The sequence below is a fragment of the Tachyglossus aculeatus genome, chromosome X4 (genome assembly GCF_015852505.1).
Source record: "Tachyglossus aculeatus isolate mTacAcu1 chromosome X4, mTacAcu1.pri, whole genome shotgun sequence".
Taxonomy (NCBI): domain Eukaryota; kingdom Metazoa; phylum Chordata; class Mammalia; order Monotremata; family Tachyglossidae; genus Tachyglossus; species Tachyglossus aculeatus.
Window position 1 is genome coordinate 32,868,791 of NC_052098.1, and position 26,462 is coordinate 32,895,252.

Consider the following 26,462-nt stretch of genomic DNA (forward strand, 5'->3'; position numbering starts at 1 on the left):
CCTTTTCTTTAGTGTTGTTACTTATTTTAGCTATACGTTTGGATAGGCAACCGTTAAAAGAATGTTCTCATATTAAGACAAGTGAGGGCAGAAAAAGAGTATTATCATTATTATTCTAAGTAAGGCTGTGACTGTTATCCCCTAATTAATACAAGAAGACTTTAAATCCAATAGTGTCGCAGTTTCCTTTTAGAGGCAAATAAATGATGGAGGGAAAAAAATAAAGACTATGGGTAAACTTTAGGTAATGGTCCTGCACACTTCAATTATGATGTGATCAAGGCAAAGATGAACCGGGCAAGGTTGGAAAACCGTAGTGGGAGGTATCACTGAACAGCAGATTACCTTAAAGATAAACATAATGAGCTATTTACTCTGTTTATTTAGCCTTCTACACAGAGTCAGCACTAGGATTTTGGCAACTTGGAGCTAAGTGCTTAGTACAGTGCTGTGCACACAGTATGCGCTCAGTAAATACAATTGAATGAATGAAGAATAAGGTGGCCTCGGTCCAGGAGAGGGAGGGTTGGAACAGCAAAATAACTTACTGTGCAATGACTTGCACATCCTGAACTGCTCTTCTTTCGATTGATCAAAGGAGGCATTAGTTTGGGGGCCCACCCTCAAAGTTTCTATGCCCCCTCCACATCCTGGAGCCACCAAATTTGGTTGTTTTGGAGGTTATTAGGTCTATCCCCAAAGCCAACTCCGAGTCAATGAGCATTAGCAAAAATTCATAAAATAGTATTTATTAAGCACTTACTGTATGCAGAGCACTGTACTAAGTGCTTCCCCAGCAACACCACCCTTCATCCATCCCTAAAGCCCTAGGAGCACAAATTACTATAAGACTGCTTAAAAATATATCTCTAAGGGTATCTATGAGTCATTAAAAACAGATTGGCAACACGATGAGTTGCAAATTGACTGCAATGCTGATCAATAGTTGTAGTAGCACTTATGGAGCACTCACTTCCTGTGCCAGGCACTTGGGAAGTATAGAATAAGCAAATTGACATGCTCACTTGGAACTAACAGTTCTGTGGCAAATATTGTATTAACAGATACTGTCAACCCAAGCTACATCCAGCTCTGAAGTGGGGCAGGGTGCAGTGGGATTCCTTGGATGGGGACCAGGGCAGATGTTGCCAATTTGAGGTGGAAAAGAGTGAAGAACGGTGTGTGGGGTGGTGGCCACATCAGAAGTGTTGGCAGTGGGAAGACCTAACCCTTGGCCTGGCCAAACACATTCATCACTGATGCTGCCACCGTCAAATCCCATACTGCAGGATGACCAGTTGTGTTAGCCAAAGCTGACCTGGCCCAAAACAAGGGGTCTTATTTTGTGTTGAGTCTGAGAGTCTAAACATGAGGACACTCATTCTCATCAACCTAGAGTGACTCAGTTATTAGCATCTAGCATTCCACTTTAATTGCTGTACCTGTTTGTAGTGTGTGCAATGTGAAGTATATTGTTTTGTTTGGCTGATAATGCATAGCCTCAGGAACACAAATGAAAATAAAAGGGCTTTAAATATAATGACTTGTGTCATCTTTTTTGACTCTTTTAGAAAACAGCTTTCTAGGATGATGCACATTGAGAAACACTGAAATTGAGGATTATCTCCAGCAGAGAGATGCAAAACTTCAAGCTGGTAGGTGTGTTGTAATAAGACTTTGTGTTGTAATTTGACTTTATGTTAGTGGCAGTGCTCTTTACTGGAGAAAAACTTCTTTCATTCATTCATTCATTCAATCATATTTATTGAGCACTTACTGTGTGCAGAGCACTGTACTAAGCTCTTATATATCAGTGTTCCTTTTTTCCCTATTCGTGGCTTAGTGGAAAAAGCATGGGCTTGGGATCAGAGGACATGAGTTCTAATTCTGGCTCTGCCACTTGTCTGCTGTGTGTGTGACCTTGGGCAAGCTGTTTAACTTCTTTGTGCCTCAGTTACCTCATCTGTAAAATGGGGATTAAAACTGTGAACACCCTGTGGGATAACCTGATTACCTTGTACCTACTCCAGCCTGTAGAACAGTTCCCAGCACATAGTAAGTGCTTAATAAATACCATAATTATTATTCTTATTATTATTTCTCATCAGATATTTGCTTATTCTCTTGGGAAAAATGAATATTCTGATTGGCCAGCGTTCCTAGTAGTAATGGAGGAACAGTTCAGACTCCTGTATTTTCCATTATAAGGGGAAAACAGAGCTAGTTTGGAAAGCTGAAATTCTTGTATAGCATAAAACACATTATTTTACTTATTAGTTCCAACTCCCAACCCTCCCTCCCTCCAAAAAATTTACTTGACATGCTGACAAGTAGCCATATTGACTGATTTGTATTTAATGTCCTTCTCTTTGGGTCTGTTCAACAATGAAATATCTAAAAGGCAGTCAGCATGTGGAAGGAAAAAAAGAGGAAAAAAAGATTTGGATAATTTTAAAACTGGATTCCCAGAATAACTAAAGATGGTTTCATTTGATGTATACATTTTTTCCATCTGAGCCAAAGGGCAAGGTTACATTGTAGAAGAGTGTGAGTGTTGGGGGGGAGGGGGAGGGATGAGAGAGAGAAGTGTTTGTGTAAGCAACTTGGTCTCTCTGTTGTTTGTCTTTGTCTTTCTGATATATCTGTTCTTCATATTGAAATATGAGTCTACTAATGGTGTGATCCCAACCTTGTATGTAGGTGTGACTAGAGCTCTCACCCTAAAATCAGGTTTTGTATTACAGTGTTTTTAAAAAAAACTCTGCCCTCTCTGTGTGTGTTCCATTTACGGTAAAGCAGCTGCATGAGAATCCTGCTATTGCATTCTTCTCACATGTCCATCTCAACAAAGTGTACTGAAATGAGGTTTGTCTCAACACTGTAAACTGACTGTGTCTCATGGCTTCATTATGAGATACTCAATGTGCCTTCTGTAGCAGAACTGAGTCTAACAACTATACAGCAGAGTGGAAAACACCACAGTTTTGTAGATCTTCAATTTTATATGAAGCTTGTGCCGTTATTAGCAAACTGTCATTCTCTCAAATGACATGCTGGCCTTCTCGAGTTTTCTGCTTCATCCATTCCTCATTGTATAGTGCGCTGCCTTGATATCAAAATTTAATCACAGCCTTCAACTCTGTTTTCCTAATGAAACTCATAGCTTCAAATTTTGGTCAGTTTTCTACGCTTTGAAGATTCTCATCCTCAATAGTAGAAAGCATATTCTTTTCTATCTGCAAGATTCCAGCTTTATGATGAGATTAGTTTTGTATGTTCTCTTCAGCATTCGTAGGGAGGCCTGGAGAATATAGTCTTAGTGGTAAGTATAGTTTGGAGATTGTCAGCTTGTCACTGGATTTCTTCAGAATCCCACCTTTGCTCTCTCAAATTCTCAGCTTGATCTGCACATTATAGGCTTCCCTTTTGTTATGCTCATAAGGCGCTGCAAAGCTTTTATCCATTTGTTGCTTTGCTGCATGTTGCTTTTCAACATAATTATTTTCATCCAAGAAGAACTGCTGTATCCAGTGGTGAGAGTAGCCTGGTAGACAGTATCTCAAAGAAATACCCATTTATGTCGTATTTGTAGTTGGGATTCGGTAGCCAAATAGGGCTGTTGGGATGTCTTCATTCACCCAGAGCTTGGCAAGAATAGACTCATATATTTGGAAATCACCATTTGGTGCAATGTTTTTATGATAGCTGGACTTCCGAGTGCATCAGAAAATGGTCATTCTAGCACCTGGCACTTCGCAAAGCTGCTGAGATTTGTGTATCTTTTATTCCCTTCTCCCATACAATGATACAATCAATGAGGCACTATTGCTAGGATCTTGGATGCGTATCCATGTTTTTTTCTCTTATTTGGGAGGCAGAAGATGGCACTGGTAATTCAAACCGAAAGGTAAAAATAGTGGGTAGACTAATGGCATCTGCTTGAAACAAAATAAACATGATTGTGTCCCTATTATGATTTAAGGATATGAAGCACAAGGACCAGGTTAGTAAAATGGCATTAGAGATGCTTTTAGAATCTTATTCCTTTTGGTCTAAAACACTATCAAATCCTTAAGGATGCCAGCAACCTGCTATTTGTTGTATTGAGGAATCCAGTTCATAAAGTTAAAGAATGGGGTCTTGCCAGCTTGACAGTTTGAGGGAAGAGTGATAATGGAAATCGGGTGGGATAAAAGGGGGAGCTGGTCAAATATGGAATGCAAACAACTTACCGTCTCACTAAATTTTAGGATTCTAAAATGCTAAATGTTTCACTTCAGAAACTACCAAATAAAATTCCTTGGATAGTAAGGGAAATATACTCCATAGATTATTTCAAGGATTTCTCTAAGTTCTGCTGAATATGTTCCAAATATTTACATATGCCATTTTATTAATAAAGATTGTACCATCTGTGTCAAAATATAATTGCACAGATGTTCAGGAATAAGTTTTGATTGGGAAGAAATATTGGCAAGCAGTCATTTTTTTTGTTTTGTTTTCTCCACACACTGGTCTAGGTCATTAGAATGCATTATTATCCTTTTTTAAGAAGGTTAGAAAAGAATTCCTTTTACTTTGCCTATTTGATCCAGAGCTGAGATTCATTTTTAATGTGTAAATCAGTTCTTTCCTAAGCAATATTTTGTAAAAGTCTTTGTATCAAACCATTTGCATCTGTTTCATGAAAGGAAGGGATGGCAAGACTGATTTCTAGATAACATGTTTCATGATGGAAGTTCATGAATACTCAGAAAGTCCACCAACAAAAGCCCTGGATTGGTTGGGTCTCATCCTGCCTTAACTTTTATCACAGTCTCTAGGAAAAGCATACATGAGGTAATGTTGAGAGGGTATATTTTGGACCAAAGAGTTTAATGCATTTTGGAAATAATTTGAATCCTGCCAATCAAGCCTATAACCTAAGTAGATTTTGGTTCCTTTATTAAATGTTGAACTTCAAATTAAAAACAAGAACCTGGAAGCACTTTCAGGAGCATTTCTACTGATGGGAAAGTTTTTGAAAATTAGACCCTAAGTGTATGTCACAGCTTTTGTTCTAAATTTGATAAAGACCCATTTAAGTCTTCACATGATACTGATCTCTGTGATATACACCTAAGTTCAGTGTGTACGAAAAACAACCTGAATGTTCTAAAGGAAAATTATTTTGCCAGAAACCTAGGCATTTAAGTCTAATAACTGCACATTTTATCAGACAGATTGAACAGTACCTGTATGGTATTTTTGTATTAATCTTGTTTTGAATAAAATGGAAATATACTCCTGTAGTGCTTGGAAGGACAATTCTTTTTCAAAATTATGTGATTTGATTGAATTTTTAAAATCCAATTTAATCAAAACTATTGTACTTAGACTAGTTTTGTTTTTTAAATTTAATATTGTTTTTTCTTCTTCTCAGGCTGCTAGAGTAGGAAAATGTCCATAGATACCTTGCTGAAAAAAGTAGCTGAAAAATAAGAGTACGAAAATGTCCATGAATACCTTGCTGAAAAAAGTAGCTGAAAAATAATCCTAAGAAAACAGCATTGTACATGTTTTTATAGTCATTCTGGTTTGCCTAAGCAAAATTATGGGAAAATGTAGATTTCTTGTAAGGGCATCAGAATGAAAAGCTGGACCTTTAATAGGAGAAGGACAATAAAGGAATTCAGGACCAAGCTTTTACAGAGAGACCTTAGAGATGTGCCTTTAAAGCATCTAGGACAGGTCTGCATAGCTTTAATGAACTGGAGGATTGAACAATTATCAGGTTGATTGGCTCTGTATAGACAAACCAGATGGATAATTCAGTGGATTTGAGGGCCTGAATGATCTGATTGGACTACCTACTTAGGGTAAATCAACTGGATAATTGCTCAGTTCTTCTCTTTTCTTGAGTTGTGGAGAACCATAGTTGAATCTCCTACCTTATTATAAATCGGGCCCTTTGAAAGTAGTATTAACTCTTTCAGGTTATATAGGTAATATTAAATGGCAGGAGTGTGGCCTAGTGGAAAGAACTCAGGCCTGGGAGTTAGTTCTAATTCTGGCTCCTCCGCTTGCCTGCTGTGTGACCTTGGGCAAGTTCCTTAACTTCTCTATGCCTCAGTTTCCCCACTGTAAAATGGGGATTAAATCCTGCTCCCTCTTACTTAGACTATAAACCCCTTGTGGGACGAGGACTGTGACCAACCTGATTATCTTGTATCTACCCCAGTGCTTAGTATAGTGAGAAGCAGCGTGGTTTAGTGGAAAGAGCATGGGCTTGGGAGTGAGAGGTCGTGGGTTGTAATCCTGGCTCCACCACTTATCAGCTGTGTGACTTTGGGCAAGCCACTTAATTCCTCTGTGCCTCAGTTACCTCATCTGTAAAATGGGGATGAAGCCTGTGGGACAACCTGATTACCTTGTATCTACACCAGCGCTTAGAACAGTGCTTGTCACATAGTAAGTGCTTAACAAATGCCATCATTATTATTATTATAGTGCTTGGCACAAAGTAAGTACCATTAAAAAATATTGTGAACTAACTTAGATAGTGCAGCTTCCAAGTAAGTGAGTAATTTAGGCACTGAGATAATCCATATCCCAACTTCAGGAACGACCCAACTGTGTAATCCTGAGTACTGCCTACTCAGTTCTCTTCCCTTTTAAACCCTCTTTGGCTGTATATACTAGGTGGCATAGCAGTAAATTTTGGAGTTTTGCTGTTTATCATGCCTCTGGCTGTTGTGGTGATTTCAAGTGTTGGAGTGAAAGCCATGTTTTCACTTGTTGGCAAGAAAACTACGCTTTGTAGAGTGTTATCTTCAATGAATGAAGGAGTGTTGTTGCCCTGTCTATAATATTCCCTTTTAGTGTGTGATGAGTGTGGAATCCTTGTTCTGGTTTGAAAGATCCAACACGTCATCTGGATACAGGTGCCAGAATATAATTCTGACCCTCTAATCAATTAATCAATCAATCATTTATTGAGCACTTACTGTGTGCAGAGCACTGTACTAAGTGCTTGGGAAGTACAAGTTGGCAACTTGTACTCTAAGACTCTAAGAAAGTCTTTCACGCCAACAGATTGCAGGCATCATCAAATCGTTGAATCACTCATACAGAAGTACCCTAAGCTGATGAATGTGTTCTGGAAGCGTGCGTGCGTGCACACACACACACACACACACACACACACACACACACACACACACGCATATAGACTATGATGAGCCATTTCTCAGAATCAGCAAATTGATATGAGCTGAAGATCAATATTACGTTCCAACCCACATCAGTCAGTCATAGGACCTGACTTCTAATTCCAGCTCCGCCTCCTGCCTGCTGTGTGACCTTGGGCAAGTCACTTAATGTCTCTGTGTCTCAGTTTCCTCATCTGTAAAATGAGGATTCAATGCCTGTTCTCCTTCCTAGTTAGACTGCAAGCCCCAGGTGGGAGAGGGGCTGCGTCAGACCTGATTAACTTGTATCTAACCCAATGCTTAGAACATTGTTTGATGCATAATAAGAATTCATTACATAAATTAGTAATAATAATAATCTGAGTGCTTACTGCATGTAAAGCACTGTACTGAACACATGGGAGAGTACAATACTGTAGTTGGTATACCTGATCCCTGACCTCAAGGATCTTAGCCTGACAACCCTTATACACGGTCTTCATCAGTGACACAGAGTTGAATATTGTCGCTGAATAATGTTCCTGGGTAGGAAGCATACTGTTGAATGATGCAAAGATAGACCAAGTGGTAGAAAAGCAAGTGTGCTTCCAGCCAACAGTGCTGGCATGCTGCAGTCAGAAACAGGGCGACTGAATTGGAGCAGACAAAAACTTTGGGAATATCTGAACACCAATCAATCAAGTAATCATTGGTATTTATTGAGCACTTACTGAGTGCAGAGCAGCACTGACCTAAGTGCTTGGGAAATTACAGTAAAGCAGAGCTGGTAGACAAGTTCCCTGCCGACAAGGAGCTTACAGTCGAGACAGTCTATAGTCTACAGACATCGATGCAAATAAATATAGATATGTTCATAAGTGCTGGGGGGCTGAGGTTGGGAAGGGAAAAGAGCATTAAGCACTGTGGCTAACAAATGTCACAGTGCAGACAAAGACAGTCTTCACATGCTCATGATGTAGACAGGAGTTTTAGTCATGCCTTACTATTATCAACCACCCCCACTACACCCTGGTAAAATCACCCTGTCAGTAGCATCACCTTTCAATCTGAAGGACTGGCATATTTACCACATGATATTTTTAGTATTTTTTCAATTCTGCCTGGAGATAGACTTTATCACAAATTCCCAAAGGCCAAATTTGCCCAGGGAATTGATAACTAGGTGATCTGTGAAGATTTCAATGAATATGGTGAGTGTTTACAGCATTATCTCAATAAGGTTGCACTGTATCTGCTATCAAAGAATCTTGTGTTTCCTGTTCAAATGCATAGAAATTTTAGAAAATTTCCAGAAATAATCATACCATAGAGTTAGTAGACTATAGTTTAACATGCAATTGTTGGTCCTTTCCAAAAGGGAGGCATGTAAGTTTTCATTCACTATTTACATATATACATGCACACATAGATTTCCCTTGCCAACAAGGTTTTTTTCCAATTCTGGTTTTGGATATCTGTTCTCAATTTTCTGTATAACGTTTTAGCTACTTTCATTTATTGTTTAGAGTTACCATAATTTTTCACGATTGAAGATATTGCTCCCTGTCATTTAAGGTGGCTGTACTCTCATTCACTAGCTCCAGCATTGGGCTTCCCCATCACTGTTTTAGTAAGTCATTAGCATTACATAGAAGACTTTATTTTAACTCCTCATCCTCATGAGTTTACAATGATGGCAAACCACGATGCAATCTTAGTGCAAGAGGTGCTTCTACTATGGGTGAGTCCAGCCAGATTGAAACAGAATTTTCTTTGTTGCCCGTTTTCCACAAACCTCCTTGAGTTTTGCTGGTGTGAAAGAAAGCAGTCCTTAAATCACTTTACCCCATAAGCCTTTGGTTTTTCTAACTGCAGTTTCCCATGTGGAAACTTTCAGAAACTTAACCCCCGCAGTTTGCAAAGGAAATTTTTATGTGGTTGTCCTTCACATTGGCACATGTTGCTACTGAGAGTGAGATTTTATCAGTGTGTGGGTGTGACTGATAAAACCAGTGTATGACTGACAGTCCCTTCCTGAGCATTTGCATGTAAACAGTGCCCTTTGCTGCACTACTACATTTGTTAGGCAAATACATTTTTGTATTTGTTATCTACAATGATTTTACTGTTTTGGTTTCTCCCTCTTGGTGTCTCAGTCTTCCCAAAGCTACTGCCCTGAGTCATTTCTCAGTGAGGTGTGTTACACTTACCTGGATTCCACAGTTGCCTCAATCTATTGTATTTATTGAGCATTTACTGTGTGCGGAACACTTTACAAAGCACTTGGGAGAGTACAGTATAACAACACAATGGACACACACCCTGCTCACAATGAGCTTACAGTCTAGAGGGGAAGACAGACATTAATACAAATAAATCAATTATGGATATGTACTTAAGTGCTGTGGGGCTGGGGGGACGGTGAATAAAGGGAAGAAATCCAGGCAGAAGGGACTGAGAGAATAGGAAGTGAGGGTTTAGTCTGGGAAGGCCTACTAGAGGAGATGAGCCTTCAGTAAGAGGGGGAGAGTAATTGTCTGTCAGATATGAGGAGGGAGAGAGTTCTAGGCCAGAGGCAGGATGTGGGCGAGAGGTCGGCAGAGAGATAGATGAAATTGAGGTACAGTGACTAGGTTGGCATTAGAGGAGTGACATGTGAGGGCTGGGTTGTAGCAGGAGAGTAATAAGGTGAGGTAAGTGGGGCCAAGGTGATTGAGTGCTTTAAAGCCAATGGTAAGGAGTTTCTGTTTGATGCGAAGATTCTTGAGGAGTAGGGAAACATGGACATTTCTGTAGAAAAATGATCTGGGCAGCAGATTGATGTATCGAGTAGGGAGAGACAGGAGACAGAGAGGTCAGCAAAGAGGCTGATGCAGTAATCAAGGTGGGATAGGATAAGTGCTTGGATTAACGTGGCAGCAGTTTAGGTGGGCAGAAAAGGGAAGGATTTTAGCAATGTTGTGATGACTGAACTGTCAGTATTTGGTGGCAGATTGAATAAGTGGGTTGAAGCAGCGTGGCCTAGTGGAAAAAACATGGATTCAGAAGGATTTAGGTTCTAATCTCAGCTCTATCACTTGTCTGCTGTGTGACCTTGGGCAAGTCACTTAACTGCTCTATCCCTCAGTTTCCTCAACTGTCAAATGGTGATACCGGGTCTCCCTCCTACTTAGCTGTGAGCCCCATGTGGGACAGGGCCTACATCTGACCTAATGAACTTGTACCTTTCCCAGCACTTAATACAGTGTTTGACACATAGTAAGCGCTTAACAAACACCAAGAAAAAAAAATGAAAGGGATGAATTGAGGATAATGCCATGGTTACGGGCTTGTGAGACACAGAGGATTGTAGTCCTGCCTACTGTGATGGGAAAGTTAGGGGGAGGATGGGGTTTGGTAGGGAAGATAAGGTGTTCTGTTTAGACATGTTAAGTTTGAGGTGTCAGTGGGACAGCCAAGTTCAGATGTCCTAAAGGCAGGAGGAAATATGAGACTGCAGAGAAGGAGAGAGATATCAGGGCTGGAGATGTAGATCTGGGAATCATCCACATTCATTCATTCATTCAATCGTATTTATTGAGCGCTTACTGTGTGCAGAGCACTCTATTAAGTACTTGGGAAGTACAAGTTGGCAACATATAGAGACAGTCCCTACCCAACAGCGGGCTCACAGTCTAGAAGGGGGAGACAGACAACAAAACAAAACATATTAACAAAATAAAATAAATAGAATAAATATGTACAAGTAAAATAAATAGAGTAATAAATATGTACAGACATATATACATATATACAGGTGCTGTGGGGAGAGGGAGGAGGAGGCTCAGTCTGGGAAGGCCTCCTGGAGGAGGTGAGCTCTCAGTAGGGCTTTGAAGGGAGGAAGAGAGCTAGCTTGGTGGATGTGCAGAGGGAGGGCATTCCAAGCCAGGGGGAGGACATGGGCCAGGGGTCGGCAGCGGGACAGGTGAGATCGAGGCACCATGAGGAGGTTAGTGGCAGAGGAGCGGAGGGTGCAGGCTGGGCTGTAGAAGGAAAGAAGGGAGGTGAGGTAGGAGGGGGCAAGGTGATGGAGAGCCTTGAAGCCGAGAGTGAGGAGTTTTTGCCTGATGGTAGAGATGGTAGTTGAGGTCATGGGAGTAAATGAGTTCTCCAAGGGGAGTGGGTGTAAATGGAGAATAGAGCGGCACCCAGAACAGCCTGCAGAGTCATAGAATAAACGACTAGAGGGATTGGAGGAGAACCAGGGTAGGGACTGTCAGTGAAGCCAAGGTTGGATAATGTTTCTAGGAAAAGGGGGTGGTCCATAGCCTTGAAGGCAGCTGAGAGATTGAGGAGGATTAGCTCAGTGTGGACAGGGAATATGTCTGTTTATTGTTGTACTCTCCTAAGCACTTAGTATAGTGCTCTGCACACCGTAAGTGCTCAATAAATACAATTGAATGAATGAGGATAGGATGAAGTAGAAGATCAACTGTGACCTCTGAGAGGGCAGATTTGGTGCAGTGAAGGGGGAAGGAATAATAATTGCATTAATAATAATAATAGTAATAAGCACTTACTATGTGTCAAGCACTGTTCTAACTGCTGAAGTAGATACAAGTCAATCAGGTCAATTCGGAGGGGGTCAAGGAAAGAATTGGAGGAGAGGAAGTGAGGTAGCAGGTGGAGAGTCATCTGATATTCTCAGGAATTGCTTTGAAGAACAGTTTGAATAGGATGGAATTTGATATAAAACTGCTTTACTCCACTGGTAATGGGAAAAGAATCAGACATTGCTCCTCCAATTTTGATGCACCCAGCCATATGGTCATGGAGTGATTTTGATAAACTCCCTAAAAAAAACTACATAGGTTTATATATAAGCCAGTAGTCTTATATGTAAGCCAGGTTCTACTTTTAGAACATTTATGAACACTGCATGGAAGTTTTGACAGTGTTTCTTGCCTTTTTGTTGTATTCTTTTTGTGTATAGCAGCAATTCTGTCTGCTGTGCTGCAGGGTAGTCTGATGTGGCATTGTGATTCTGGAAGCACACCTTTTCTTATATGCCTGCAGGACTAAAATTGTGTTTTAGTGTTGCACTCATGTTAATTATTTCAGTTGAACTGTGCCTCCTTGTTGTACTGCTTAATGCTAACCCAGTCTTTCTGTAGCTGTTATTTCCCATCACATTCTGTGTGCATTCCGTATTCTCCATTTTTACTGTATGGAAAGCATATACAGTGCTTCCTTAGCAGTTCATGATGTAACTGGTCTCCTTATGATTTCTGTGCTTTAAAATCATATTGTAAACCATGACATTTGAAATCTGAGAACCCATAAATGAAAATTAAAATGATCTAGAATCAGAACATATTATCTGATAGTCCTCTCACCCACACATCAGGTGGACTAGTACTATCACTTGTCAGACTAATAATGATGATGGTATTTATTAATCTACCCAAGTCACTTGCTATGTATCAAGAACTGTGCTAAGAGTGAGATGGATTCAAGAAAATCAAATTTGACACAGTTCCTATCCCACTAATCTAAGAGGGAGAGAGAACAGGGGTTTTATCCCCATTTTACAACTGAGGAAACTAAGACATAGAGAATTTTAGTGACTTGTTCAAGGCCACACAGCAGGCAGGAGGCAGAGCTGGAACAAGATCCCAGGTTTTCTGACTCACAGTCCTGTCTCTTTCCACTAGGATACACTGCCTCCGGTGTAAATAGGCTAAGCATCCCAGAGGATAGAATTGATCAGACTTAAAGAACTTTACTTCCAGAGTGGTGAAACACTGGAACACATTACAGGGCAATTCCCATTGTGAAGATTCTTGAACAAGCCATCCTCATTGTTTTGGTTGTTCACCTGCCTGGAGGCAGGGGACTGCACCAGATGGTTTTAATGACATCTTGGGATCTCTTCCAGTTTTCCAAGGTTTCACGATTATATGATTGATTTGAGATCGAGCATGTCGACTCATTTACTAACAGTCTGATTGGTAGTCTACAAACACTGTAATGGATTTGTGGACACCGTTATCAAGGCCCTAAACAAACACATCATTTGACAGTATGCTGTCAAGTAACGGAACTGCAGGATGGAAACATATTATTGAATTAAAGTGTTTTATATAGTCACAGATAAAGTCATTCAGCTGTTTCCTGGGTAGAAGTTGTTCACTTGTAGTATTAGCTCCTGTTTAGATTCTGAAAAATCTAAATATCTGCTTCATACAGTTAATTTTCTACAGTTTAGGGGTTAATCATGTTTCAGATTATGTAGAACCTTTGTTCTCTGTCCTGTGGTATGGTCTCTGTCAGTGCCTGGTAATTTCACTGTTTACCAACAACTCCACCAGCTCTCAGGAAGTAGGGAGAATGAGGCGAAATTCAAATCCATCTATTTTTTGAACTGTTGGAAGCCCTGGGAAAATAATAATGGGGAAGGAGATGTAATTGACAAAAATAAGTAGCTTGCCATTGGTGGGGGTTATTGAGGTTGCTGAAATGTTCCCATTATCTCTGGGACTCTGAGGCCCTGCTGGTCCCCAAATGGCACTGGGGTCCCATGTTGACATTCCCCCCAGCCCCTGACACTCTCCCTGCCCCTCCTACCTCCCTACAGGTCCATGGAGCTCCTGCAATGGTACTTCAAGTTTACTTTCCACCACTGTCATGATAACCTTGGAGAAGCAGTCGGGCATGGGCCTTGGTGTCAAGGGACCTGAGTGCTAATTCTGGCTCTGCCTGCTGTGTGACCTTGAACAAGTCACTTAATTTCTCTGGGTCTCAGTTTCCTCATCTGCAAAATGGGGATAAAATACTTACTTTTCCAGTCTCTTAGACTGAGCCTCATGTGAGACTTTGGCTTTCCTGGTCATCTGGTTTCTACCCCAACACTTAGTATAGTGCTTGGCACACAGAAAGTGCTTAGGAAATACTACAATTATTATTAGAAGGGCCATTCTTTCTTTTTGCTCTGCTAGATGGCCCTTCTGCCCACATAGGTGGTACCAGCATGAGAGAATGTGGTCTCCAGAACTAAATAGTTAACCTGAGCATCTTCCACTCTTCCAGGGAAGAGATTTGTCTCTGCACTAACATTGCATACCCAAACACCTGATGAAAGCAGAGTTTCTTTTGTATGTAGATATCAATTATCCATGCAGTCTCAACCTCATGCTAATATGTCTGATTGTTAGTTTATATGCACAGTAAATTTGCGGCAATTTCAAGAGTTGAGAGCATGAGATTTCAAGAGCTGAGAATGGGACTAGCAAGAAGTTAAGAATGGAAAAACAAAGCCATTACCCAAGATAAAATAAGAAGACTTTCTACAAGATTAAACTCGAGAGGCATACAATGATATTGACAATTTAAGAAAACACATTTTGTGTTGCTTGAGTGACCTTTGAAAAGGCTTGACATGGAGTCAATTGATCTAGAAGCAAAATTCCTCTTCTTAGAACAATAAAAAGGGCAGTGTCCTTGAGCAAATTGGTAGGAAAAAGTTGATTCAAATTAAGAAGTAAAAGATTCATGAAATAAATGTCAAGGTCAATATCTATTTCCATTCAATATGTTTATTTTTCCAGGTTAAGACCCGTGGTAGAATTCATAGATTTCTCCTACAGGCAAAGTTTTCAGAACAGAAGCTGTTTTAATTAGTTTTTCCAAAAGGCAAATATAATCCCAACCCATTTAGCATGTGCCTTAGAAACCAAAATGACAGGATAAAAAGGGAATGGCAGAGAAGCCAGTATCTTGCTATGATGATTTAGGGACAAGGTTGGGTACATCCATTCCAATTGAATGGATTAAAGCAAAGCCAAAGTGCATTTAAATGCCAGTAAATTTAAGTTACTATGCATGCTATCTCCCCATTGAGATCCCTTGTGATCACAGTGCTTTGATTTATTCACTCAATCAGATTTATTGAGCACTTACTGTGTGCAGAGCACTGTACTAAGTGCTTGCGAAGTACAAGTCGACAACATATAGAGATGGTCCCTACCCAACAATGGACTCACAGTCTAGAAGAAAAAAATGATGGCATTTGTTAAGTGCTTACTAAGTGCTAAGCACTGTTCTAAGCACTGGAGGAGATACAAGGTAATCGGGTTGTCCCACATGGGGCTAACAGACTTAATCCCCATTTTACAGACGAGGTAACTGAGGCACAGAGAAGTTAAGTGACTTGCCCAAAGTTACACAGCTGACAAGTGGCGGAGCCGGGATTAGAACCCATGATCTATGACTCCCAAGCCCATGCTCTTTCCACTAAGCCACGCTGCTTCTCTAGCCATGGCGCTTCTCTGATTTATTTGGAGGCAGTCATCTGGTATAAGCCCTGTTGTTGGTGCAGAAGACAGCTCTGGGAATCAGGAGGCCTGAGTTCTAGTCCTGGCTCTGCAAATAGGTGAATGCCTGCTGGAGTGAGGTTTCTGATTTAAAAACCACCTAGAGCATTTTGTAAGGTTCACAGGATCAGCAGGAATCCTGAAAAAAAAATAGCTGGCTGACGTAGGCATCATCCCTCCCAAACTCTCTACTCCCCACGACTTTCCCATTTCTCTCGACAAAGTTACCACCCTCCTTTTATCAACAAGCCCACAACTGCATCTCTCTCCTTCAACCTGTATATTCAGTCAGTTACTACATCTTATCAATTCTACCTCCACAACATCTCCAGAACCTGCCCCTTCCTCTCCATGCAAACTGTTACCACAGTGATTCAAGCACTTGTCGTATCCTGTCTCAACTACTGCATCAGATCTGACGCAGATTAGATTCTAAAAAATATCCTGTGCGTGTCTCCCAATTCTGCCAGTTCTTCCAATTGTTGCCCATTCATCTCCACCTTAAGCATAAACCCCTAACCATCGGATTCAAGCTACTCATTGAGCTCTCAGCCCCTTGCTTATCCTTTCATCTCTCCCACTACAACCCATCCCAAACACTCAACCAACTCACTGTTCCTCACTCTCGTATCACCCACCATTGACCCCTTGCTTATGTCTTCCCTTCTGCCTGGAATTCCCTCCCCCTAATATACCCAACAGATCAACATTCTCCCCATCTTCAAGTCTTAGTGAAATCATATCTCTTCCAGGAAGCCTTCTGTGACTAAGATCTCACCCCACCACCCTATTTTCCCTTCCTACTGCCTCTCCCATGCTCTTAATCCCACCCCCAAGCATTTAGGTATTCTCCCTCCATCCCCATCCCCACAGTACTAATGTGCAGATACTTGGTAGCTTCCCTTACTGTAATTTATTTTAATATCAGTCTCCCCCATTAGACTATAAACTCCTTGAAGGCAAGGACCATATTTGCCAACTGTATTGTACTTTCCCAAGTACTTAATACATTGCTTTGCACAAAGTAAGCATTCAATAAATCCCATTGATTGATTGTGGGTAGCGATGATTGGAGTGACTCTCCCAAGTGCTCAGTACAGTGCTCTGCACACAGTGCTCAATAAGTAAGATTGACTGGCTATGAAAACTCCTGCCTGCTGGATCGTGGAACCGCACTACTACATTGGCATTATGCTGCAGTCACTTCAGCTGTGAATGTGTCCTAAAAGTAAAAAATCTTCATGTGCACTGGAATGTAATGCACCACTATCCACCTACCCAGCCATTGCACTAAATGACCCAGTGGGAAAATGACTGGCATGGATGAGGGAGTGAGAGTGGCACTATACAAATCAAGAGCACTAAAATCAGTCCCCTCATATAGAGTCTTACTGCTGAAGTTTTAGGGTTCAGCCTTGACCATCATTCTCAATGGGATACTCCAGTTATCCAGGAATAGATTTCTGGGAGGGCAATATCTGGTTTAAGACCTATAGGCTATAGACCATATAGAAATGTCCTATTTTCTAGACTGTGAGCCCACTGTTGGGTAGGGACTGTCTATATATGTTGCCAACTAGTACTTCCCAAGTGCTTAGTACAGTGCTCTGCACACAGTAAGCACTCAATAAATACGATTGATTGATTGATTATTCATAATTTCTATCAAGTACATTTTCATAGATTTAATAAAGATTCACATCCTCCAGGGATAATAGTAATGTGATAAATTTACCTTTCACTGAATGATACTACTGTATTGATCCTGGGAGTGAGCGTACTTCCAGTTCTCATCTTTTGTTCCTTGCATTACAGTTAACAATAATAATAACAATAATATTTATAATAATAATAATAATAATGATGATGGTATTTGTGGTACTTGTAAGTGCTTACTATGTACCAGGCACTGTACTAAGTGCTGGAATGGATACAAGCAAATCCCTATCCTGCATAGGGCTTACAGTCTTAATCATTATGTATTTGGGAGAGGTAGTGCTCTTTCAAATGTCTATAAAGGATGATATAATCTTTGAGATTACATTATTTAGAATTTGATATTTATGATTTTTTTCTTATTTGGGAGATGCAGAGGTAGACCATAGCTATTTAGCTTTCCAATTTCAAATGACTTTTTTTACATATCATAGTATCACTACTCACCCACACTTTGAATTTTCCCATAAAGACTTCCAGTTTGTCAGATTTTTAAATTTGATATGATGATCCTATCAGAGCCTTGGAGTTTTTTTCATTTTCTTCTTTGCTATTTTTGAGGCTTACACACTAATGATAGCAAAGTGTTTTTTTCTTTAGAGTCAAAATATAAATTCATCAATTGATCATTTATGCCTCTGGGAAGATTAGGGATGTCACACAATTAGGACTGTCTGATCGCATATCCAACACCTGAGTGATTTTGCTTACTATGAACAAGGGAGACCTCTCTTTCTTTCTAGAAGATGTTTCAATGGGCTGTACTTTAGCAGGTAGTCTAGTTGAGTTCAGTACCACAATGTTGATTCCACAGCTGACCAGTTCATGAGCAACAAGTGCTAGCCTGCTTTGGGTGATGTCAATGCTTTTTGTCATCAATTAGTATTCTGAAGTTCTGTGATAAGAGATGTGAGAAGAGAGGGGAAGAGGAGAAGGCACGGAATATGATAATGCAGCAGAAACAGGCTCACAGAGGGAGATGGGAATTTTTAAAAAAATTGAAATAGGAGCTCTCCCTAATAGGAAGAACAGAGGAAGAAGGATGGGGTAATTAATTAAGTTCTTGTTGCATGCAGCCCTTGAGAGAGTGCAATAGATGTAGCAATATAGTCTCAAATGCCCTCTTACCTTTCTCTTCCTTCTCCCCTCCTTTCTTCCTCATCTCTTTTCTTTTCCTCTTCTTTCTCCTGCTCCCCTTAATGCTGGCCTGAGTGAACAAAGGAGATCTCTCTAGACCTCTAGAAGAGGGTATATTGAGCATCTGTTTCAATGGATTGTTCTTTAGCAAGTAGTCTAGTTTAGCTCAATGCCACAATTTCTGCCCCTGCTTTGATGTTACAAAAATTATCCAAAAAGTGTGTTCCAAACTGTCACTCTGACTTTTGGATATGTCACATATTTTCACTGATATTAGACCAGCTAAAATCTCACTTGTCCTCATGATGACTTTAGGTTACATAACTACTAGTGGAAATTGAATGTCATCGTTCAGAAGTTGACAATACCGAGTCACCTGATGCTGCTGCATAGCGACAAATCTGCAGCAGTGAGGAAGTCTAATTTCCAGTCCTTTTGAGTCAAGATAAAAAGAATAAACTCGTTCAACTGAAGTTTTGAATCCTTTTTTTGCAAAAGCGTTATGTATCTTTGCCACATTAAGTGAGAAATGAAACTAAGACCAGAACATCTCATTTTAGGGAACGCATCAAATAATTTAATAGGGGAGAGAAAGAGCTTGAGAGAGCATGAACATACAACCACATTTGGCAAGCTATTTTACTAACCTCTTGGTAAGACAGATAAAAGAATTGTATTGTTTTGCAAGATATTTTGCAGCCTGTTTCCAAATGACTGTCCAGGCTATTATTTTGATTTGCATTTAGTTTAGAGTTCACTTCAATTTCAAGCACCATCTTCTATCATTTTATGTTGTTATAAAAGCAAATCTAAAATTTTGTCATGACCTTGGGTATTTGTTCGTATACTGAAAAAAACAGATTGTAAACAGGATTTCATTTGTGATTATAACAATGCTGTACAGGCATCAAATGGAAGGCTTAAAAGCCTGCAATGGCTACCCACTTCCTCCATATCATATGAAAACACCTTACGATTTGGCTTTAACCACCAATTCTTCATCTTATTGATGGTCTTCACCCACTACTTCCTCGCTCCTCCCAAATTCACATTCTCTGTGCCTCAGTTCCCTCATCTGTGACTTGGGGATTAAGACTGTGAACTCTATATGGGACAGGGACTGTACCCAACCTGATTCACTTACATCTACCTCAGAACTTAGTACAGGCACATAATAAGCACTTAAATACCAAAACAAACAAAAAAACAGAGCATGGTACTACATACATTGAAGAGTACAACAGAAGACACAGTTTTTTGGCCTTCAAAGAGCATATAAGCTAATGGGGTAGATACACAGATGAAAATGGTTTGCAAATAGTGCGAACAGGAGGACAAATGAGGATAAAATAGGTAGTTCTCTTCTTACATGTTGAATCAATCTATCAATCAATGGTATTTATTGAGCACTTATTGTGTGTAGAGGACTGTACCAAATACTTGGGAGGAGAGGTAGTTACAATCCTTGCCTTCAAGGAATTTAAAATCTATCTGCTAAGTCTCTTTACTTTTCTGATCTCTATTTGTCACCCTCGATGCCTCTCACTTATTTTTCGTGCTACCTGACCTCTCTATTTTCTCTCTCTCTCTCTCTCTCTCTCACACACACACACACACACACACACACACACACACACACACACACACACACACACACACACACACACACACACACACACACACACACACACACACACACCCCTTTCTTTCTGTCCATTGTTTTACTTCCCCACCTGATATCAGAAAAGGTCTGTGTGGGCCAAGGATATTCTGCTTCATTAGTTTGACCAAAAAGAAAGCCAGACCTACCCCACTTGCCCTTTGTAGACTCTAAGCCATCAGATACTGCCACTTAAAACTGCTTGCTCATATGGATCTTAGAAGTGGGGGGTGGGTAAAAACCTATATATGTAAACCATTCCCCAGCGCAGAAGTGATGCAGTGGGTGCTCTGCACACAGTAAGCACTCAGTAAATACGATTGAATGAATGAATCTTGAGGACCTAGAGGAATCTCAATTTTGCTAATCTCCATCAAGAAATCTGGTGATGATGTGAGGGGACACCAGCCTGTCTACGTCTTCAAACTTCAGAAGCTTCAGCAGAATGAGGAACTAGATGGCATGCCATACCCAACACCTGTAGCATGGGGTGGATGAGGAGTAGAAAAGGAGAGAAGTAAGGGGGGAAAGAGGACCCATGCAGAAAGGGGGCTCAAAGTTCATCCTCTCACGCACCTATATTGCTAAGCATACCTATGGTAGCATGGGCCTTCTGTCCCTTAAGGATTCTGATGCCTTTATTTTGCATTTGCGTACTGTACAAGGACAGTCTCAGAGAGAAGGGAATGTGGGTAGGGAATGATTAAGAGCACAGGTGCCTGCCCCCATCCCCCAGGAAGCCAAGCTTAAAAAGTGACAGCAGGAAGTGTGTCAGCCCACATACGTGTGGACCAGAATTCAAAGAGTTCTTGTACTCTCCCAGTGGGCTCTGACGTCCTGACTCTCTAAACCAAGTGCCTTTCCCTCTGTCTGCCTCATCCAGCAGACAGAGCTTCCGTAGCAGGGAACAGGGAAACGGCACTTGGAAACATGGAAGGGCCGGGCCCATGTAAAGAGTGACTTAGCAGAAGGAAGGTACAGGGTACCAAAAGAGAAAAATACCATAAAAAGGGAGGAAGAAGAAACGAAAAGAACAGAAAAACCTCTAGGAGGGAGAGAAAAGTGCATGGAAAGACAAGAGAGGAAAACAACAAAATAAGTTGACAAGGAAGAAAAGTGGAACGAGGTAGAGAAAAGCAGGAAAAACTTGAGGAATAATGCACACGAGAAAGGAGAAGATAAAAAGTAGAAAGAGAAAAGGAAAGTATGGAAAAAATAAGACAAGTTAAAAATAGGCAGCAGAAGAACAAAAATATAAAGAGAGAACAGAGATTTATTAGGAAATGCAAGGTTTGGTGAGTGAATGAGTGGGAGAAAGTGAGAGGCTGGTGCTGTGGAGACAGTAGATAGGAGCTGACAGAAAATGAGTGGGTAGACATGTGGGAGTCTGTTTGGAGTCAATGGTGGTAAAGAGTGGAGTCTGGGCTTTCTAAATTTTAGTCATAACTATTTTTAGTATATTTGATTTATGACATTCCTATTTAAAACCCCTACTTAGTGGAAGCTCTGCCCAGTTGTCTGATTTAGTTAAAATTTGCCTGGCTGCCTCTAAAGAGGTAATTCAAGCTTGTTATTTTCTGTGTCTGCTTCTGTGCCTTCCTGTTTCTCTTTCTGTCTCTGCATCCTTCTCACTTTTTGTCTCAAACTATCTCCTCATCCTCATTGGCTCTCTATTATGATTTTTTCATATTCTTTCTCTGTCACTCTCTTCCTCTCTCTTTCCCTCTCTGCCCCTCTCTGGCTATCTTTTTTTAATGCTATTTATTAAGCACTAACTATATGTAAGGCACTGTACTAAGCACTGGGATAGCTACCAGCTAATCAGGTCGGACACAATCCTTATCCCATGTACGACTCACAGTCTTAATTCCCATTTTACAGGTGAAGAAACTGAGGTGCAGAGGAGTTAAGTGATTTTCCCCAGGTCACACAGCAGACATGTGGTGGAGACGCAATTAGAACCAGGTCCTCTGACTCCCAGGCACACACTCTTTTCACTAGGCCATACTGCCCCTCAACTTCCTCATCTCTTTCTCTCCCTGTCCCCCTTTTCTCTCTCTCTTTCTCTCTCCTCTCCCTTTCCCTCCCCCAAAGCCCCCTCTCTTCATGCCTGGAAATAAGGGTACATGAAAAATGTGTAGCTTGTTAACCTACAGCTTGCTAATCTATGACTCGCACAACAAACAACTTTTGTGGTTTGGATTCTTCCAAGTAAAACATTTGTTTCCTATCTGCCCCTTCTCCCCACTCATCAGACTGGTTCCCCCAGGGAGAATCTGGTTGGTGGGCAAAACTGCCTGTTCAGTCTGCTGCACCAGTGATGCAATCCCCCATTTTTGAATGCAGGATGGTGAGTACAGTGAGCATTCAGTGCAGCTTACCTCTTGTTTGGTCTTTTGCTTTTTCCATAGCAAAAGCAGAAAAAATGGGAGCTGGAGATATGGGCTGGGGAGGTGGGCAGTCTCCTAAGCACTTAGGAGAGTACAATACAAAGGAGTTGATAGATATAATTCCTGCTCTTAAATAGTTTCCAGTTTAGTGGGCTCTGGCCACTGTAAAGAAATATACATCACAAAATATGCATGCATTGCCAATTCGTTAAAAAATGGAGAAAGATAAATAGAAGAATCATCAACAGGATGATTTACAGGGCTAGAAATACACCTGAATGTATGGGGAATGTGTGAATAGGAGATAGTCATAGTGAACCCATCAGATTTTATGGGTTCATCTTAAAACTAAGGTTAACTTGATTTCAGGAAATATGATAGTCCATTAAAAAAACAACAAAGAACTAGGTGCTATTCTATAATAAATGACATGTTTTTACACTCCAATGATATGACATATTCTCCATGCTTTGTGAACTAAGATTGATAGGATGATTCATTGTTCATCTCTTAGAAGTGGGTTTACCAGTTCATAAATTTGCATTACGCCAATTTTCCCAACAGAGCCTCTCCTCACCTAGCGAAACTCCAGACAACATTGAGAGAAATTGATAATTATAGTATTCTTTGTAATTTGCCTTGCAAAGTATTCTCATTGAAATGCACTCTGGTACCCTGCCTAGATGGCTAATTCTTTCAAAAAGAATGTTTTAGCTGAGTTACATTATTAATCAAAATTTCTATAACCCAGCTACCCTTTCTATAACGGGGAAGAACCTAGTCCTGGTTTAAAGGAGAAATAAGAGACAAATGAACTCGAGTAAAATCATGATTTTTTTTAACCACTCTACCAGCTGACTAGCTCAACTAAACAGGATTTCTCAGAATCACTAATTGAGACAATAGAAATCTTGACCAATTGCTCCTTTGTTTGGTATCCTTCCATTCCACAGTGGCTTACAATGATTTCAGTGTGCCTGTCTTCCTCTCTCCTAGGAGGGAGAGGTCTTTGGAAATCAAACTGAAGTAAGTTTCCCTAAGAGCCTTCTGAATAAGCTTTCTTGGAACTGTAGGGCTGTGTTGGTCCGTGTAGGGTAAATGGCAATCATTTTCATTGGCTCTTTGGAGGACCTATGCCAAATTCCCTGGATTCTTCAACCCTGATTCTTAGAAACTGGCACCTTTCACTCTGCCAAATAACACAGCTTTTACTGCTTTAAAGGGAAATTTCTTAACAGTGGTGTCCCCATCCAGGTGTTGTGTACTTGGGTGCCCTCCTTAGTACTAATGGCCTCCAAACTAAAGTTTTATCCAACTATTAATTGGAGAAAGTTTGTTGGAGGAGATGGGATTTTAAGGGGGGTTGAAGGTGGGAAGAACCAAAGTCTGTCTGATGTAGGGAGGGAGGGGGCTCTAGGCCAGAGGAACAGTTTGAGCCTGGGGAAGGAGGAGGGAAAGTCAAGAGTGAGGTATATGTAGAAGTGCTGAAATAGCTTGAGGTGAGTTGTGCAGACAGGCTGTTTTTCCATGCGATTACATCCTCGAATGTTACCTACTTGATTTTTGCACTCCTTGCCCCAGAAAAAAATTGATTGGCAGGGACAAGAGAGTGCAAGTGAGGCTGTGCGAGCCATTAACACTGGTCCTGAAGTCTCAGGACTAGGGTTCATCTGTTGTTTTCAACTGGATACTCCATTGGTATCATCCTGGAGTGAGCATCTTAATTATCCTGGAATTTTGTCCCAGTGGAAGCTGTTGCCTATAGCTCGCATTGTTCACCTTATTCTGGTGTTAGAATGCTACTAGGATGTCTGGATGCTGGGAGACTGCACTTTAGAGAAAACTGGTGGACACACCTGGCTATTCTTTGAAAGCAGGAATGAGGAAAATGGAAGTTCTCAGCAAATACTATTGTAGCTGATAATAATGGTTATACTGTGAAATTAAATAAATCAGACAACTTTTTCTGCCTAGCAGGCAGGTATTTCGGATTTTTTGGCAGCTCAGTACTATTTTCCAATCAATTCATTCATTACCTTGTATCTACCCCAAGTACCATGATTATTATTATTATTATAAGAAACTCATTCATCTTCCAGTTTCTTATAAGGAAGAATGTGTTTTGGAGTGATAGCGATCAATTATTCACTTAAGAAACTTTTCTAGTCAAGAGCAAAGAGGCCCTTATTGGAATAAATAGGGTGATTCTGTTGTTTTAACCATCACGTATTCTGTATACGTCATTTGAGACAATTTTATATTAATTTTTAGGGTTTTTTTTCCAGTATCCTCCGCTTGTGTTCAAATAGCCCTGCATAAAAGGTATGAGTATCTATAATGTGTGTCAGTACCTGCTTTAAAACAAAAGAGTTAATTAGGAAACATTTTCTCCAAAGCAATATGTTTATCATATCCTCAGGAAATTGTCCTGATATATTGTCATATTAGATTTTCATTAGATGGTAAGCTCCTTAAGGGCAGCAAATGTGTGTCTTGCTACTGTGGTACTTTCCCAATCAATTGGTATGGTGCTTAATATTCAGTAAATGCTCTATAAATGCCATTGGTTGACTCCATTATTAATTAATTAATGGTATTGAGTGTCTAGTAAGTGCAAAGTAATGCATTGAGCGTTACCATCTAATCAGGGGACACAAGTAAGAGACATACTTATAGTTAGGAAGGGAAAAAAGATACCAATGCTTATAAGAGAGAACAGATAGGTGAATGAGTGTATATAGAGAGTAAATAAATTAATATGTACATAAGTGCTACAGATAAGTGCTACATAAGTGCTACATAAGTGCTACAGTGCTGTGAGTACATAAGCACTGAGATGGTAGTTGGAATGATTAAACCTGAGCAGAAGAAAATGAATTGGGAACTGCCTCCTGGAGGAGATGGGATTTCAGGAGCATTTTGAAGCTAGGAAGTATCAGGTGGAAGTGATGGAACAGGTTGGGGTGTGAAGTAGTATATTACTTTAAAATATGATTACTTTTATAAAGGTATTCATGCTTTACCCCAAATTTAATACTTTCAAATCCACATGGCATGTCTTGCAAAGATTCAAATTCCCCAAGACTTTGGCAAGGCCAGAAGATGGGGTTAGAGGAGGGAATAAATAGGGTGCTCGCATTAGGTCAGGAACAAAGTAGAATTCAAGGCTGCCAGCAGGACAGCTACCACCACCCTTCCCGTGGCCTGGCAACTGACGGCATCGTGTTATGACTGAGAATCATAATCCAAAGGTGGCCTTGGCCATGCCCAGTCAGGGAGTTTATAGGATGGATGACCTTGGGTCCTGCTCAATCTAATCCACATACCTTGCTCCTCTAATTCCAACCTACTCTCTCTCTACCTCAGTCTTGTCTCTCTCAACACCGGCCCCTTGCCCACAATCTCCCTCTGGCCTGGAACTCCCTCCCCCTTCATGTCCAACAAATGGTCATTCTCCCCACCTTCAAAGACTTCCTAAAATCACATCTCCTCCAAGAGGCCTTCCCTGACTAAGCCCTCATTTCACCTGCCTGCCCTCCTCTTTGTGTCTCCTATGCTCTTGGCTCTGTGCCCCTTAAGCTCTTTTTTTCTCACCCCAGCCCCACAACATTTATGTACATACCCTTATACTCTATTTTCCCTATCTGTAATCTATTCCAATGTCTCTCTTGCCCATTAGATTGTACTTTTCTTGAAGAAAGAGATCATGCCTACCAACTCTATTGTATTTTCCCAAGCTTAGTACGTTGCTCTACACACAGTAAGTGTTAAATAAATACCACTGAGTAATTGTTTGATTGATTCCCAAAGTGGGATCTCTCAACACTGCTGTTAATCCCCCTGTCATCAAGTTTCCAAAAACCATAGTTCTAGAATGCAGTCCATTTTCTGGAAAGAATTACTTGGGACTCCATACCTCAGAAACACTCAGACATAAAAGCTCCTCTCACCTGAACTGGTAGCCCAGTATTAGATCTGGAATCAACTTTCCACTTAGTATGCATTTATTTGTTAAACCCCACAAAACCTAGTGATTCCC

General features: G+C 40.6%; 1 protein-coding gene across 1 annotated transcript in view; it reads left to right on the plus strand.

The window, feature by feature from the left end:
• Nucleotides 1-1,600: 1,600 nt before the first annotated feature.
• The window catches only part of LINGO2 (leucine rich repeat and Ig domain containing 2), a 413,900-nt gene continuing 389,038 nt past the window's right edge, over nucleotides 1,601-26,462 (plus strand). Inside the window, exon 1 of the mRNA XM_038769905.1 lies at nucleotides 1,601-1,655. The gene's annotated coding sequence lies outside the window, so the exon portion shown is untranslated. The remainder of the gene's footprint in view (nucleotides 1,656-26,462) is intronic.